This window comes from Sus scrofa, chromosome 11, assembly GCF_054392235.1.
Source record: "Sus scrofa isolate SSC_HxYL_T2T_F1_AM1 chromosome 11, Sscrofa_HxYL_maternal_Yorkshire_Landrace_v2.0, whole genome shotgun sequence".
Lineage (NCBI taxonomy): Eukaryota > Metazoa > Chordata > Mammalia > Artiodactyla > Suidae > Sus > Sus scrofa.
This window is the reverse complement of record NC_139393.1, coordinates 25925423-25943113: the sequence shown is the minus strand read 5'-3', so window position 1 is coordinate 25943113 and position 17691 is coordinate 25925423. Positions and strand designations below refer to the sequence as shown.

General features: G+C 49.0%; 1 protein-coding gene across 1 annotated transcript in view; it reads right to left on the bottom strand.

The window, feature by feature from the left end:
• Positions 1 to 17691, bottom strand: part of VWA8 (von Willebrand factor A domain containing 8) — a 545205-nt gene that overhangs the window by 134860 nt on the left and 392654 nt on the right. The gene's annotated exons all lie outside the window — the stretch shown is intronic.

The following is a 17691-nucleotide window of genomic DNA, read 5'->3' as shown; positions in this document are numbered from 1 at the left end:
AGAAACAATAAATGATACAAGAGGCACAAGGCACAGTTACTACTTTTTCAGTCATTGCAAGCTGTTAAATAATTTCCAAAAAGCTACCTGATGGAACCAACCTTGAATCTTCCAGGCGTCTTTCCCTGCTCTGGCCCATGTTTCATATTTATAGGAAAGATGAGGCAGAGTCCTGCCATGTCCTGAGCTAGGCAGAGTCCTGGGAGGGAGAACAGGGAGGAATGAGGGGGTTGGGGGTGGAGGGGGAGTGGGGGACGGGGGAAGGGCTAAGGCCATGGGGAGCAACCCTTACCATGGGTGGCTACTCACTGGAATCTGCACTATTCTTGGGGTGGCGGTGGATGACTAGACCCATTCTTACCTCCAGGTACTGAAAGCACCCAAGGTCACCTGAGCCTCACAGGTGGCTCGGGGTGGGGGGGAAAGGTGACAAGGAGGGGAGGGGCTGCCTCCAGGTCCAGTGGCTCTGGGTGTCTCCTTCCCCTCGGTCTGTGGCTCGCTCTGTCCCCTGGTTCCCGGCCCCGCTGTGTCCCCTCCAGCACCCAGAGCTGGAGACCAACACCCAGGGCCTGCCCGGCGCTCTCATCTCTCTGCCACATTCCACAGGTGGGCCTTACCTGGCATTCCTGGGCAGGGCCTGGCCCGGGATGAGATTTTTCAAAACCTGTGAACTATGGTATCGTGGTTGCGAAGGGGTGTCCTTGCTCCTAGAGATACATGCTGAAGGATTTAGAGATGCAACACTCTGATGTCTGGGATCTGCCTCAGAACCTTCTGGAGTGTGGGTGTTGGGGGAGAGTGGGTTAGATGATTAAAAAAACAGATTTGCTGCGAGCCTGGGGGATGGTTCGTGCAGGGGTTTATTGTATGTATCTCTCTGCTTTTGTTTATGTTTGGAATTTCCCATAAAATAGCCATAAGCCATGCTTGGCCCTTATTTATTTATTTATTTTTATTTTTATTTTTGTCTTTTGTCCTTTTTAGGGCTGCACCCATGGCATATGGTGGTTCCCAGGCTAGGGGTCCAATCGGAGCTGTAGCCGCCAGCCACAGCAATGCCAGGTCCAAGCCACATCTGTGACCTACACTACAGCTCACGGCAATGCCGGATCCTTAACCCACTGAGCAGGGCCAGGGATCGAACCCGCAACCTCATGGCTCCCAGTCGGACTCGTTTCCTCTGCGCCACAATGGGAACTCCTAGTTTTTATTTTTGGTCTTGCCCTAGACATGTGAGTGCAAGTTCCCTCACGGGTGAGGGATTGAACCCGTGCCCTAGCAGTGACACAAACCACTGCCATGACAGTGCAAGATCCTTAACCTGCTGATCCACAAGGGAACTCCCATGCTTGGCTCTCAGAGCAGAGCAGGCATGGGGAAGGTACCAAGTCGAGTGGAGGGCTTCCTAATTCCCATTTGGAGAGTGTTATTTGATTTCATTTGTGACTGCAGGGCTGGGTGTGGAATGAGAGGCTTTTTTTGTTTTGTTTTTAATTGAAGTGTAGTTGATTTACAATGTTGTGTTGTGTTCTGCTGTCCAGCAAAGTGACTCAGTTACACATACACGTGTTCTTGTTCATATTCTTCTTCAATATGGTTTATGACCGGATATTGAATATAGTTTTCTGTGCTTTACTACAGGACCTTGTGGTTTATCCATTCCCGAAATGAGAGTTTTTAATATCCTCCTGTTTATCTGGATGATCAGGGCTCATGTCAGGGGGGTGGGTGGGGAGGCCAGAGGGAGAGGATGGAGGGTTATCTGTCAGGATGCTTTGAGGATGGTGAAACCACTGTGGAAAACAGTATGGAGATTCCTCAAAAAACAAAAATTACCACGAGCCAACAATCCCACTCCTGGGCATCTATCTGGAGAAAACCAGGACTCAGAAAGATCATGCACCCCAATGTTCACTGCAGCACTCTCTACAATAGCCAAGACATGGAAGGCACCTAAATGTCCACTGACAGAGGAATGGATAAAGAAGGTGTGGTACATGTATACAATGGAATATTACTCAGCCATAAAAAAGAGTGAAATAATGGCATTTGCAGCAAGGCGGATGGACCTAGAAATTATCATGCTAAGTGAAGCTAGTCAGACAGTGAGACACAAACATCATATGCTATCACTTTTATGTGGAATCTAGAAAAGGATACAGACAAGCAATGAGATCCTGCTGTACAGCAAAAGGAACTACATATGATCACTTGTGATGGAAGATAATGTGAGAAAAAGAATGTATATATAGGTATAACTGGGTCATTTACTGTACAGCAGAAATTGACAGAACATTGTAAATCAACTATAATAAATCTTTCTAAATAAAAAAGGTTACAAAAGGATGCACTGGGGAGAGGAAGCTGAGCTCGCCCCTTAGAGCTGTCCTAAAGCGGAGGCTGTGGACAAGATTAGAGAGGTTGAGTCCATGATCAGGGCTGCCAGGACCCAGCCCTGACCTGGAAGTGGGTCCTGGGGGGAGAGGGAGCACAGCCCAGATGAAGAGGAGTGAGCGCTGGAGATAGTGATTCTAAGGGTCTGAATTGGAAGAGGATCCAGGTGAGGGCAGGAGGGCCAAAGGGGAGGAGCTTTGCTAGTGGTTTAAACCTGTCTCACAACTCCATGTGTGTCCCATCCTGTGGCCTCTGCACTTACGCACTCTGTGGCACAGAGCAAATCTGAGCAAGAACTGAAAAAGCATGTGTGCCCAAAGGGGCTCTGAGGTTGGAAGGAGAGAGAAGGGGTGGGGGGATTTTTTTTTTTTTTTTTTTTTTTTTTTTTTTTTTTTTTTGCTGCTCCTGTGGTATATGAACGTTCCCAGGCCAGGGATCGAATCTGAGCTGCAGCTGTGGCAAAGCTAGATCCTTTAACCCCCTGCACAGGGCCGGGTATCTAATCCGCACCTTTGCATTGACCCAAGCCGCTGCAGTTAGATCCTTAACTTGCTGCACCACAGCGGGAACTCCTGGGATTTTTTGGATCGTAGGGTTTGTCTCTTAGATGGGGCAGCAGGGGGACTTTTGCAGAACCAGAGGGCTTAAAATATTGAGCATTTTACTGCCACCAGAGGGTCTGCGGGTTGCCTGGGCTCAGCAGGGAGGTTCTTGTGCTGGTCTCACCTGAGATGTCTCATGTGGTCATAACCAGATGATGCCTGGGACAGGAGTCACCTGTGGTCTCCTGGGGCCGAGGACAGGTGACCTCTCCATGTTGTCTCACGTGCCCCCCGCCACCCCCCACTTCCCACATAGCCTCCCTACATGTTGTCTCCATGTGGATTTCCTGGCAGAGGAGCCAGGCTTTCTACATGAAGGGTCAGGGCTCCCCAAAGTGCCACAGCACTTCCCAGGGTTTGGCAGGGCACTGGGCCAGCATTACTTCTACCACCTTCCGATGGGTAAGTGATTATGGGCCAGCTCAGACTCATGGGAAGGGAAATAAATTCCCCTCTTTTTTAAAATTAAAAAAATATTTTATTTATTTATTTTTTGTCTTTCTAGGGCTACACTGATGGCATATGGAAGTTCCCAGGCTAGGGGCTGAATCAGAACTACAGCTGCCGGCCTATGCCACAGCCACGGCAATGCCAGATCCAAGCCACCTCTGCGACCTATACCGCAGCTCATGGCAACGCCAGACCCTTAACCCAGTGGTCAAGGCCAGGGATCGAACCTGCATTCCTCACGGATACTCGTCAGGTTCGTTTCTGCTGCACCATAACAGCAACTCTGAGGGTAGGCTTTCAACGTGTGAATTTGGGGGGCACCCAAACATTCAAACTACAACATGGTCCCTTCAATCTCCTCCTTCTGGACCCACAGAAAGAAGGTAGGTTTCTGGGGAGTGTGGGTATGAGAGCCTGACTCAGCTGTAAGTGACTCTATCAAACAGTGGGTCCACGGGGCAGGCAAGGGGACTTAACATAATGAATCACCTCCCTGTGTCTGCCTCGGTTCACAGCATCTGCTGGAGCCAGGGACAAGCCCGTGAGGAATATTGAAGCCGAGAAACTAACCAGCACCTCAAAGGCGCATGCGCAGTCGCGGTGGCGTCGAGGTGGCCTAGAGGTCGGCTGATGACATCGCCCTCTGTCCCGCCATCCCTACATCGCAGTCCGGGGCTCCCTGTTGATGGGCAGGGAGGTGGGTGTGGAGGGAGCAGCTGAGCCCCGACCCGGCTCCGATGATGGTGGTGGCGGCGGCATCTCTTTCTTTAGTACAAAGAGCCTTCGCTCTGGCGTGCTGGCCAAGCCAGATGTTAGCAATTTTCAAGGAGCAAACGTCTCTCGTTTCATCTTACCTTAATCAAGTTATTTGAGTTCTGTCCACAAAAACGTCTGGATAGCGGCCCGGGGAGGGGGTCCTCGCCGTCCGCAGGTCTGGGAGCAGCTTCTGGGGGATGAATGGCTCCTCTGTCCTCTGGCTGTGGAACGGCTGACCCTGGGTTTCACCGGGGGAGCAGGTTCCCTGGCTCCTAGATCTATAATTGAAATCTGATCTGTTTCCAAGTCACTCGGCTGGGGAGTCCTTCTCTCACTCTCCTCAGGTTCCTGGCCACCCCCTCTTCTGTCCCAGTGCCCCTGTAGGAGATACCCCAACACCCGGCTGAGCCCTGAGCTCTCACCTCTTGGCCACATTCCCCGCACACACAGGTGGGCTCAGCTGGGAGATGTTCCCAGGGCAGAACTTGGCCAGGTTGTCTTTAAAAAAAAAAAGAAAGAAAAAGAAAAAGTCTTGGAGTTCCCATTGCGGCTCAGCGATAATGAACCTTATTTTTCTTCTCAGAGCTTATCCCTACCTACATATTTTCTGTTTATTTTTATTTTTGGCCCTTGCCACAAGAATGTATGTTCCATAAGAGCAAGTTCGGTGTTGTAGCCTCAGCCCAGGAGAGTGCCTCAAACATAGCAGGTGCTTAGTAAATGTGTTTTTTTTGTGTTGTTGTTTTTTCTTTTTATTTTTTATTTTTTTTTTTGGCTTGAGCCGCTCCTGTGGCAAATGGAGGTTCCCAGGCTAGGGGTCCAATTGGAGCTGTAGCCGCTGGCCTACACCCCAGCCACAGCAACACAGGATCCGAGCCGCATCTGCAACCTACACCACAGCTCATGGCAACGTCAGATCCTTAACCCACTGAGCGAGGCCAGGGATCGAACCTGCAGCCTCATGGTTCCTAGTCGGATTCGTTAACCACTGAGCCACGACGGGAACTCCAGTAAATATTTGTTGACTGGGTGAATAAATATATGTGGCAGAGCTGTAGGGAGAAGATTCTCTGGAGATTGTTCTCTCCGAAGCTCACTCAAGTTAGGCCTTGAAGGAGTGGGGTGCAGCTGGGGGAGGGGTGGGAGGGCATGTCCAGCAAAGGATGACTCAGGAGCTGTGGTGCCCTGAAGGTTGGGAGATGGGGCTGGGGGACCACACGTCTTCCGGGGGCAGGGCTCCCTGCTGATTGACTAACTCGGGGCTGCCATGGGGCTGAGGTGGTTGAGAAGCACGAAAGGCCTGCAGGTTGCTGAGGTTTATCGTGGTATCTACAGAGTTCCCTGGTGGTCTAGTGGGTTAAGGACCTGGCATTGTCACTGCTGTGGTGTAGGTTCGATCCCTGGCCTGGGAACGTAAGCATGCTGCAGAAGTGGCCAAAAAAAAAAAAAAAAGTTATCCTCAGGCTGCTACTTCTGCGCACTCGCTGTCTGCTTGGCACCAGGAGCAGACGTGACACAAATTCTTTTTTTTTTTTTTTTTTTTTTGTCTTTTCTAGGGCTGCCCCTGTGGCATATGGAACCCAGGCTAGGGGTGAATTGGAGCTTCAGCTGCTGGCCTACACTGCAACCACAGCCACCACCACCTTCAGATCCGAGCCACATCTGCAACTTATACCACAGCTCAAGGCAACACCGGATCCTTAATCCACTGAGTGAGGCCAGGAATCGAACCCACAACCTCGTGGTTCCTAGGAGGATTCATTAACAACTGAGCCATGATGGGACCTCCACAAATTCATGTTTAATACCGCGTTGTGAGTTCCTGTTGTGGTTGAGTGGTTATGAGTCTGACTAGTATCCATGAGGACATGGGTTTAGTCCTGGCAGCTGCAGTTCCAATTTGACCCCTAGCCTGGGAACTTCCATGTGCCATCAGTGCGGCCCTAAAAAGCAAAAACAAACAAACAACCCCCCACACAGCATCCTTGCCCTTCCCATTAGTAAGATTTTGTTATAGGGTCAAGCTTATGTGTCTGATTTGCTCTTCTCTTGGCATAAAATCCATTCCACCACGTCATCTCTCGTTTAAGCTGATTAGAAGTGGTCCTAGGCTAGCAGATGTGACAGAATTCCTGCTTAGGCTAAAGCTAAATCTCTGCCTCTGCTCCATTATTATTGTTGTGGCTACTAATAAGAGCCCTGGGCACCCCCTTTCCCTGAGGTATTTTAAATAAGGCAGACTTTCTCCCCTGAAACTCATCCAGTCCCTCATTTACACACTGAGTTATCCCATTAATTCATCCATCCATCCACCCATCCATCCATTTATTCATCCATCTACCCATCCATCCATCCACCCATCCATCCATTCATCTGTCCATCTGTCCATCTCTCCATCCACCCATCCATCCATTCATCTGTCCATCCATCCGTCTGTCCATCCATCCATCCATCCATCCATCCATCCATCCATCCATCCATCCACCCCAATGACTAATCCATGTTGTGCCAGGCTCTTTGCTTAATGACTTGCTAAAACACGGTTTTGCCTTGGTTTGAGAACATTTTTTCCTGAAGCCTTCTAGAAATCTATGAACCTAGCGGTCTTACTGGGTTGTGCGCTGGGTTGAACTGTTTGTGGGCCATGGGGATCTGTCAGGGAATCCCTGGCAGCCTCAGAAAGGCCGAGATGATGATTCTCATCCTTTCGGCTAATTTCCTTCTTCTTCTTTTTTTTTTTTTTTTTTGGCCACAGAGCAAGCCATCCATTTTCAACAGAAGGGCTTGCTAATGCCAACGCTCCTCCCCCAGGGCTCCTTCTGCACTGCACGGACCTTCATCACCAACCCAGCTTGTAATCTTGGCTAAAAGAAGATTCTCAGCTCATTTTCAAGGAGAAACAAAAATGCAAAGCAAAACAAAACAGCCACGTCATGAAATCCCTCCATGTAAGAAGGCTTCCTCTGTTGAGCCGTCCTTACTCTGGGCTCCAGGTGGCCCGTGGCCAGAGTTAGCAGCTGAGCAGCCCTGAAAGCCACCCGGAGGGCTCCGAGAAGGAGGCTGCTTCTCAGGTGTGGACAGTGGCAGCCAAGCCCAGGGAGCGGTCCGGTCAGTTCTGCCGGGATGGTCCAGTTTCAGGCTTTGGCTCAGATGCTCTCACTGCTGCCTCCCCCAAGGCCTCCCTGATTGCTGCCCTGGAGACCCACCGATGTCTTCACAGCCTGCAGCTTTTTTCTTTTCTTTTCTTTTTTTTTTTTTGCGTTTTAGGGCCGCACCTTGCTGCATATGGAAGTTCCCAGGCTAGGGGTCTGCTTGGAGCTATAGCTGCCAGCCTACACCACAGCCACAGCAACGCCGGATCCTCAACCCACTGAGCGAGGCCAGGGATTGAACCTGTGTCCTCATGGATACTAGTCTGATTGTTTCTGCTGAGCCACAACGGAAACCCTCACAGCTCTTCATTCAAGTTTCCAATGGTGTTTTCAGGACCAGGTCAAAGGCAAACGAGCCTGGACCATGACAGGGAAGCTCCTCCCATGACAGGGAAGGCAGACCTGGTCACAGTGATGACCTGGGGGTGTTCAGCCCCCACTGTGATCGGAGTGTCCTGTGTGTCTCTTTCTCCCTCGGTCGGCGAGTAGGCTTTTTTTCCCCCTTCTTTTGGGTAGACTGGCTGTCTTTGCTCTTTTTTTTTTTTTTTTTTTTTTAAATGATTTTTAATTTTTCCATTATAATTGGTTTACAGTATTCTGTCAATTTTCTTTCTTTTTGTCTTTTTGCCTTTTCTAGGGCCGCTCCCGAGGCATATGGAGGTTCCCAGTCGAGGGGTCGAATCGGAGCTGCTGCCACCAGCCTACACCAGAGCCACAGCAACTTGGGATCCGAGCCACGTCTGCGACCTACACCACAACTCATGGCAATGCCAGATCCTTCATCCACTGATCGAGGCTAGGGACCGAACCTGCAACCTCATCGTTCCTAGTCGGATTCTTTAACCACTTCGCCACAACGGGAACTCCGGTCAATTTTCTACTGTACAGCAAAGTGACCCAGCCACACATACATATATACATTCTTGTCTTTGCTTTTAATTTTCTATTTTTATTTTCTGTCTTTTTAGGGCCACACCTGCGGCATATGGAGGTTCCCAGGCAAGGGGTCGAATCAGAGCTACAGCTGCCGGCCTACTCCATTGCCAAAGCAACGTCGGATCCTTAACCCACTGATCCGAAGCCAGGGATCGAACCCGCATCCTCATGGATCCTAGCTGGATTCATTAACCACCGAGCCATGAAGGGAATTCCCTGTCTTTGTATTGTAAATAAAATGGGAATAAGAAGAGTCGGGCTCTCATGAAATTGTTGTGAAGATTGAAAGAGCTTATCTGTGTAAATGTTTAGGAAGTGCCTGGGCTGTGGGAAGTTCTAGAGAAGAGCCAGCTGTTATTATTTTGTGAAACAATAATAATTTTTATTATTCTGCCTGGGCGTGCTAGAATGTGGCAGCCCAGAACTAGCCTCTGAAGACTCCTCAGTCACACCCCAAAAGGGACGAACCAAAGGGACCAATTCTTTTAAGGGACATCGGAATAGCTGGCTGAGTCAGGGCTTCTCCCCTGGGTTTGTGGAAGGAGTCAGGCCAGGAAGCCATCCTAAAGAGACTTCGTTTTTTCAAACACTTTCAGGGCTAACTGCTCCCAAAGGGGTGACAGGGGCTGCTGTGCAAACTCCTGGGAGACCCTCCTGGGAAAGGGCATTTCGTCTCCTCTCAGCCAGAGACACAAAGTTCTGACCATGAAGCATATCAGGATCCCAGCACGCCTGCAAGTAAGACAGAGAGCATGAGGTCTGTGCTGTCCTGGAGGGAGGGACACGGAGCCCCTGGGCTGAGTGGCCCCCCCATGGTCTCCCGGGCACCCCCACCTGCCCTGCCTTCCATTTTCCTTTATTTGGTCCTTATTTCATTCACCCTGAGCAACAGGCTGCTCTGGGCTCTGTGTCCATTCTGGTGTTTGACGGGGGCTCTGGAGGTCCTGGTCCCCAAACGAAATTGGTCAAAGAGACCCTTACTGGAGTTCCTGTTGTGGTGCCGTGGAAGTGAACCTGACTAGTATCCATGAGGATGCGGGTTTGATCCCTGGCCTCGCTCAGTGGGTCAAGGGTCCCACGGTGCCCTGAGCTGTGGTGTAGGTGGAAGACACGGCTAAAATCCCGCGTTGCTGTGGCTGTGGTGGAGACCAGCAGCTGTAGCTCCAATGGGCTCCCTAGCCTGGGAATTTCCATATGCTGCTGCGGATGTGGCCCTAAAAAGCAAAAAGCAAAAAAAAAAAAAAAAAAAAAAAAAAAAAGAGGCTCTTACCTTCCAAGGATCCCTCTATGGAACTAAAATAAAATGCCTGTTGAGCAGGATGACACTTTCCGGTTATAAGGTGTTTTCTTTCCTTTACTTCCATCTTCGCATGAATGCAGAGATATGGAATTATTCTTCTCATCATTATTTTCCCTCGGAGACGAGAAAAGTGATGCTCAGAGAGACCGAGAAACCGGCCCCAATTCATGGACCCAGTAGGTGCAGGTCCAAAGACCCGTCGTGCCTCCATCAATGCCAAGCCTGAGCCACACAAAGTAGAGGGTGAGTTTCTTGGGTGCTATGGTGTGATGGGGCTGTGTCTGCCCACAGAAAGCAGGGTGAGTGTTATCACCATGCCAGCCTCGCCCTGCCTGCTGTGCTCACCTGGGCACGTCTGGCTTATGTTCAGGTTGCTGGCCATGTGGCATCTAACCGTGAAACCAATTAGATCTTCCTGGAGAGGAACTGAATTGGGTTTAAGATGGAAATTGATGTCAGCTCACGCACGGCAATGCTGGATCCCTGACCCACTGAATGAGGCCAGGGATTGAACCCAAATCCTCATGTATACTCGTCAGATTCGTTTCTGCTGCGCCCCAAAGGGAACACCCAGGGTCTTTATTTATAAGCCTTTTGGGGAGGCTGGGATGAAAAGGAGGGAGGTCACCGGCAAAAAAAGGTTCAGGAGATGCAGAGCTGGTTCTCCTTCTACGTGTGATGATGAAATTTTTTTTTTTTTGGTAGCAGTTTTATTTTTTTTAAATGATTTTTATTTTTTCCATTATAGTTGGTTTACAGTGTTCTGTCAATTTTCTACTGTATAGCAAAGAGACCCAATCACATATATATATATATATATATATATATATATATATATATACATTCTTTTTCTCCCAATATCCTCCATCAGGCTCCATCACAAGTGACTAGATCTAGTTCCCAGTGCTATACAGCAGGCTCTCATGGCTTATCCATTCCAAAGGCCATCATTTGCATCTATTAACCCCAGGTTCCCAGTCCATCCTTCTCCCTCCCCCTCCCCCTTGGCAACTACAAATCTGGTCTGCAAGTCCATGAGTTTCTTTTCCGTGGAAAGATACATTTGTGCCGTATGTTAGTTTCCAGATATAAATAATATGATGATGAATGTTAACTACACTTATTATGGTGATCGTTTTTTAATACATATGTATATTAAATCATTATATTTTATGCCCGAAACTAATGTAATGATACAGTCAATCATACCTCAAAAAAAAAAAAAAAAAAACCCACCAAAAAACTGTACCCGCTATAGACAGGTAACAAGGGCCTAGTGTACAGCACAGAGAAAAACCTCTATGGGAAAAAACATCTGAAAAGGAATGGATATATGTCTACAAATAACTGATTTACTTTGCTGTACACCTGAAGCAAACACAATTTATAAGTCAATTGTACTCCAATGAAGTTAAAAAAAAAAAAGCCAGGCTCAGAGTGTAAAACTCAGTTTCATTTCAACTGAAAAACAGGACTTCCCGTTGTGGTGCAGTGGTAACAAACCCGACTCGTATCCATGAGGATGCGGGTTTGATCTCTGGCCTCTCTCAGTGGGTTAAGGATCCTGCATTGCTGTGCCTGTGGTGTAGGCCGGCAGCTGTAGCTCCAGTTTGACCCCTAGCCTGGGAACGTCCATATGCTGTGGGTGCAACCCTAAAAAAAATAAATAAATAAAAGCAACCCCCTCCCCAATTGAAAAACAAAGAAAAACACAAACTAACCAGGTTTTTCTTAGATGAGGAAAAAAGGGCTATTTTTCTTTAAGAGGTCCCATTCATATTTTCAGAGGTCCTTCATTTTTCAGGGCTAAGGCAATCATACTTAAGGGCTTTTACAAACTGTTACCTAACAGCTTCTGCCTAAAGGCTGAATTACAGACACTTCAGAAAACTTCTTAGTAGAAGTGGGCTCAGCCCTTTCATTCCACAGGAGGAATGTTCTGAGTGTAAGAGGCTCGGGTCGACCTCACTTCTGTCCCCACCACGATGGAGCTCAGAATTCCAAAGCTTTTTGCAACTGCAACACCCCCATGGCTTGCCGGGAGGTCCAGAGGGGCCCAGATCAGCCTTCCCTCTGCTGGAACGGAAGTGGATTCCAATAAATGTTGCAGCCTCTCAGGGGTGTATGTTCTTTTTTTTTTTTTTTTAAATGCATTCTTGGCATATGGATGTTCCCAGGCTAGGGGTTGAATTGGAGCAGTAGCTGCCGGCCTGCACCACAGCCACAGCAACACCAGATCTGAGCTGCGTCTGTGACCTACATCACAGCTCACAGCACCACCAGATCCTGAACCCACTGAGCGAGGCCAGGGATCGAACCTGCATCCTCATGGATACCAGTCGGGTTCATTGGTGTTGAGCCATGATGGGAACTCGTGGGTTCCAATAAATGCTGCAGCCTCTCAGGGGTGTATGTCCTTTTTTGAAAGGCCTCAGGACAAGGTAAGAGTTCTTCTCTAGGCAAACTGACCCAGGGCATAAAAAAGGATCTGATGTGTTCACATCACCAAAGACCTGGTACAGGGGCTGTGGAGCAGGTTTCCAGAGTTGAAAGGCCTTGCCTTTGACCATGGCAAGGGAATCCTCTCTCGAACATGTCTGCTGCTTCTGTAACCCAGATGTCAGAAAGGTAGAGCTTTCATAAGACGGAGGGCAGGCGTTCTCCCGTGGCTCAGCTAGTTAAGGATCCAGCATTGTCACTGCAGCGGCTCTGGTTGCTGCTGTGGTGCGGGTTTGATCCCTGGCCCCGGGGAACGTCTATAAGCCACCGGGGCGGCAAAAGGAAGAAAGAAATAATGAAAAAGACAGAGGGGGAGGTCCCGTCATGGCGCAGTGGTTAACGAATCCGACTAGGAACCATGAGTTTGCGGGTTCGGTCCCTGCCCTTGCTCAGTGGGTTAATGATCCGGCGTTGCCGTGAGCTGTGGTGTAGGTTGCGGACGCGGCTCGGATCCCGCGTTGCTGTGGCTCTGGCGTAGGCCGGTGGCTACAGCTCCGATTCAACCCCTAGCCTGGGAATCCCCATATGCCGCGGGAGCGGCCCAAGAAATAGCAACAACAACAACAACAAAAAGACAAAAAAAAAAAAAAAAAAAGACAGAGGGCAAAATACAGGTGGAAATCTGAGGTCTCTGAAAAAGCAAGAATGAAGAGAACCAAGCCTCTGTCCACGCCCAGGCATTGATGCCTTCAGTGACTGATCTCTGGTGGACCAGATGGACAGGCTAAGGCAATTATGTCACCACCCGCCCTGCTGGCATGTGCCCATGCCTCATGCCCTCTTGCTGTGTCTCAGGCTCAGTCCTCTGCTTGGGTGATGCTCCAAGGGGCAAACACCCCTCATGCCCTTCTCCTTCCCCCTCCGATTCCCCCCCCCCCGCCCTCCCCCCTTTCCTCCCCCCTCCCTTCCCTCCCCGCTGACAGTCTGGTCAGAGGACCTTCATCTCTGCTGGATAAGGAGGAAAGCCTGTGAATGAAGGGATTCAAACCAAGATGCGCATGATGGATGGTCTCTCAGGGCTATTTGTGTTTTAAAAGAGGAGCCCCTCTTGCTGAGAAACCCCTGCTCTAAAGAGAGACTTCAGATGTGAGGGGCAAGGAGCCAGGCCAGCTGTGCGGCGCTGTATTCCAGCCAAGTGACTGAATGTCTGCTTTCAGGCAGTTTCTGTGGCGCCGCGACAAGCTTCCACCTCTGCAGAGCGCACCCCTGCGCCCTCCAGCTGGCATGAAAGGTCAGAGAGAGAGAGGAGAGCCTCTTCAGTTCAGGGACCTCACGTCGAATATCACATCTTCATAGTCTATCTTCCTGGAAAATAGCTGTTCAAGAGCGAACTATTTCTTTGTTTACAGCCATGCAAACAGCAGTATTTCCCAGGCCACATGTGCATGAAATAAGCCTTAGTAGGCTTCCCAGGTACCCATCACATGCCCTTTTTATTCTGTGTGCTTATATCCTGGAATCTGGGGTATCTTAGCTTATTGCAGAGACCCTTGGATTCCGTGCCAGCCCAGGATCTATAGGACCCACCCACCCCTGCAGGAGGAAGGCCAACACTGGCCAACAGGCTGCTTCCCCAGCCTTTGCCATTTATTCCCACTGGCCCGTAGGTGCTTCCTTTCTGGGCCAGTGTGTCCAGGGCTAAATTTCATCTGCACCAGAAAATCTTTTGTCAAAGGAAATGGACCACCTCACTTTGTCGAGACAATCTATTTCCAGAGCCCGATGATGGACGACTTTGGAAGTTTATTTATTTGTTTGTTTGTCTTTTTAGGGCCGCACCTGCTGCATATGGAGGTTCCCAGGCTAGGGGGCCAATCAGAGCTACAGCTGCTGGCCTACACCACAGCCAGAGCAATGCAAGATCTGAGCCTTGCCTGCCACCTATACCACAGCTCATGGCAATGCTGGATCCTTAACCCACTGGGGGAGGCCAGGGATCAAACCTGCAGCCTCATGGATGCTAGTCAGATTCATTACCACTGAGCCAAGACAGGAACTCCAATGGGTGACTCTTTTTTTTTTTTTTTTTTTTTTTTGTCTTTTTAGAGCTGCACCCACAGCATATGGAAGTTCCCAGGCTAGGGGTCCAATCGGAGCTATAGCCACTGGCCTACGCCACAGCCACAGCAACGCCAGATCCAAGATGCATCTGCAACCTACACCAGAGCTCACTACCATGCCAGATCCTTAACCCACTGAGCAAGGCCAGGATCAAACCTGCATCCTCATGGATGCTAGTCAGATTCGTTTCTGCTGAGCCATGGTGGCAACCCCAATGGACTTCTTAACAACTAGTTCTGAAATGAAGAAATGGTCAGTCTCATTAAATTAGCATCAGATTTTACTAATATAAATACATTGCATTTGAAAATCCAACGTAATGTCACGGCAGCCTAAAGATACCTAGTTTTGTTCAAGTTTCAATGAATAAGGCTTCGTGTATGGCATCAGGAGACCAATTACACAAAAGACTCTTGACAGGCTCATTACTTTGTCGCCACATAGCGACCAGTGTGATGGACCAACTTGCTTGGGGATGTTCAGACAGACGCTGTGTCCCTCCGTTTCCAGGACAAGCTCCAGTTACATTACGAATGCTTCAGAGTTGCCCATCATTTCAAGAAATCTTTATATTCTGGAACTCCTCTGGGGTTGTCCCTACCATCTTTGGAGTTAGAGTTTATTGACAAACACTCCGATTATTCCTACAGGGGGAGAGCCAGCAGCTTCAAAACCCTTTCACTGAAGCCTGTGAGAAGAGGGAAGGATCAGGGGGCCTTTGGCACCTGCTGGGGGCTGAGGTGGGGACAAAGCGTGGTGGCCCATGCTCTTTAGAGCCGACAGGTCCCTTGATGTGATTTCTTTGAGCAGAACATAACGTTCTTGCCACCCTCTACCCAAACCACCTTAAAAGCATGTCAGACTTGGCTCTGGGTGGCCAAATACCACAAGTGCCACTCAATTTTAAATTATGTAACCCTGGCATTCCAAGCCCACAGGCACGGCGGTGCCCGAACAGACGTGGTCTCTGTTTGAAGGTGAAAGCCCCAGACAGCGTTAGTCTCTGAAAAAGTGTTAAATCACTCTCATCTTGAGAGTTTGCTTGGCAAGCATTTTTTCTAGCATTTTTTTCTCCTCTGGAGGAGGTTTTTTGTTTACAGGATTGAACAATTAAAAAAAAAAAAAAACAACCCACAAACACAATCACGCATTGTTCAGCCAGGACGCAAAGGTCAGCTCTCGGGACACAGTACTTTTCCAATTCCTGATCCTTCCTGATCCCACTGTGCAGCTCAGCAGATATGGAATTTTATTTTATGGCAGCAAAGCAAGAGACAATGGGCAGAAATCTTGTGAATCGTGATTCAACAGAAATATCTGTCCAGCTGCTGGGGGGTGTGTGTGGGGGGTGAAGCCTCTCTTGTGTGATTCTCTTTTTTTTGTCTTTTGTCTTTTTAGGGCTGCACCCGTGGCATATGGAGGTTCCCAGGCTAGGGGTCCAATCGGAGCTGTAGCCACCAGCCTACGCCAGAGCCACAGCAACACCAGATCCCAGCCGTGTCTGTGACCTACACCACAGGTTATGGCAACACCGGATCCTTAACCCAGTGAGCAAGGCCAAGGATCGAACCCGCAACCTCATGGTTCCTAGTCGGATTCGTTTCCGCTGTGCCACGATGGGAACTCCTCTCATGCGTTTCTAATGACATTTACATAACTTTAAAAAATGCACATGCATTCAGCACATGTTTTTGTCAGGGTGAGTGATACAGGTGCCAGAGTCCTACTGTAGCAGGGGCTAAAGTGTGCGTGGGCTTGAGACAAAAACACACCAAAATGATGTGGCTCTTATGAAACATACGATGGACAAAGCCAATTCACTGGGTGAGAGACAGGAACGTGGGGCTTCAGTGCGACAGATCATTTTGTCCTATTCTTTTAACTCATAGATGCAGCGGTTGAGAATCACAAATGACTTGCCCAAGTTTGCACAGGTGGTTAATGGCCATGCAGCATCGAACCTCCTTGCTTCTAATTCTGCCTAGAGGTTGGAAGTCCTCCTACTACAAGACGGAACCTTGGAATTCCTTTCCATTACCTGCAGGGCTTTTGCCACAGCAAGTCTTAGAAAGAAGGCAAAGGAAAAGGAGCAGGGAAGAACGTTATGATATTACCTTGACCAGAAACTGGCAGTGAATTAAACTCTTCATTTAAGAATTTTTTTTTTTTTTCCAGCTATGCCCATGGCATGTAGAAGTTCCCGGGCCAGGGATCAAACCCCTGCCACAGCAGTGACAATGCTGAATCCCTAACTACTAGACCACCAGAGAAAGCCTTCATTTAAGTATTTTTGAAAGATATACATGTTACTGGTTGGAATAAATTTTTTTTTTTTTTTAAGGGCTGCACCCGCGGCATATGGAGGTTCCCAGGCTAGGGGTCTAGTTGGAGCTGTAGCCGCTGGCCTACACCACAGCCACAGCAACATCAGATCTGAGCCACATTTGTGACCTACACCACAGCTCACAGCAATGCTGGATCCTTAACCCACTGAGTGAAGCCAGGGATTGGACCTGTGTCCTCATGGATACTAGTCAGGTTCGTTAACCGCTGAGCCATGACGGGAACTCTAGAATAACTTTTCAAAGATGGACACTGTATTTCTTAATAAGATGAAAAAACTAGGTATGATTTGCTAAATACAAGTGGACACTGGATTATTCCTGAGACGTAATTCCAGAAAAAAAAATCTGTCTAGGTTCATGAATTATTAGCTGAGACTTGTGAAATATCTCTTATAACTGTGATTGTTGGAAACAGATTGGCTTTTTTTTTTCTTTTTCTTTTTAGGGCTGCACCTGTGGCATATGGAAATTTCCAGGCTAGGGGTCGAATTGGAGCTATAGCTGCCGGGCTACACCACAGCCACAGCAATGCGGAATCCAAGGCACATCTGTGACCTAGGTCTGCTGCAGCTCGTGGCAACATCCGATCCTTAACCCCATGACAAGACCAGAAATTGAACCTGCAACCTCATGGATACTACTTGAGGTCTTAACCCACTGAGCCTCAAGCCTCCACGGGAACTCCTGATTGTCAGTAACACAATGAAATGCACCGAATAAGCGACAATTCCTCTTGCTTGCTAGTCCCTTAGCTCTTTGCCCTGTCCCCTGAGGAATTTCATTTTGGATGCTCTGACAGGCTCAGGAAGAAGCCAGGTGGAGGGAGGGTTTGGTGCCTCCGGAGCTGGCTGCAGAAATGCTGACAAGGCCATCCACCACACGCCACTTCTACAGGGCTTGCAAAGCCCTAGGGTCTGTTTAGAGAAAACCTTGCTGGCATTGATGGATTTCTCCTCCTGACAGTTCCCAGGAAACGGTGCGGTGTAAAGACGTAGATGCTTCATGCCAAACACGTGCTGGGCTCAAGTACGCCGGCTCTCACCCCTTTCTTGCAGCGGGGCTCCAGCTGCCCCGTGTGTGATGAGGTCATCTTGCAGGAGCCACAAAGGATTCCCCGGGGACAACACACATCATATACTGTGGCGATTCATAGCCTTCATTCCTCCTGGCTGCTCCGGACCACAATGAACCTTCTC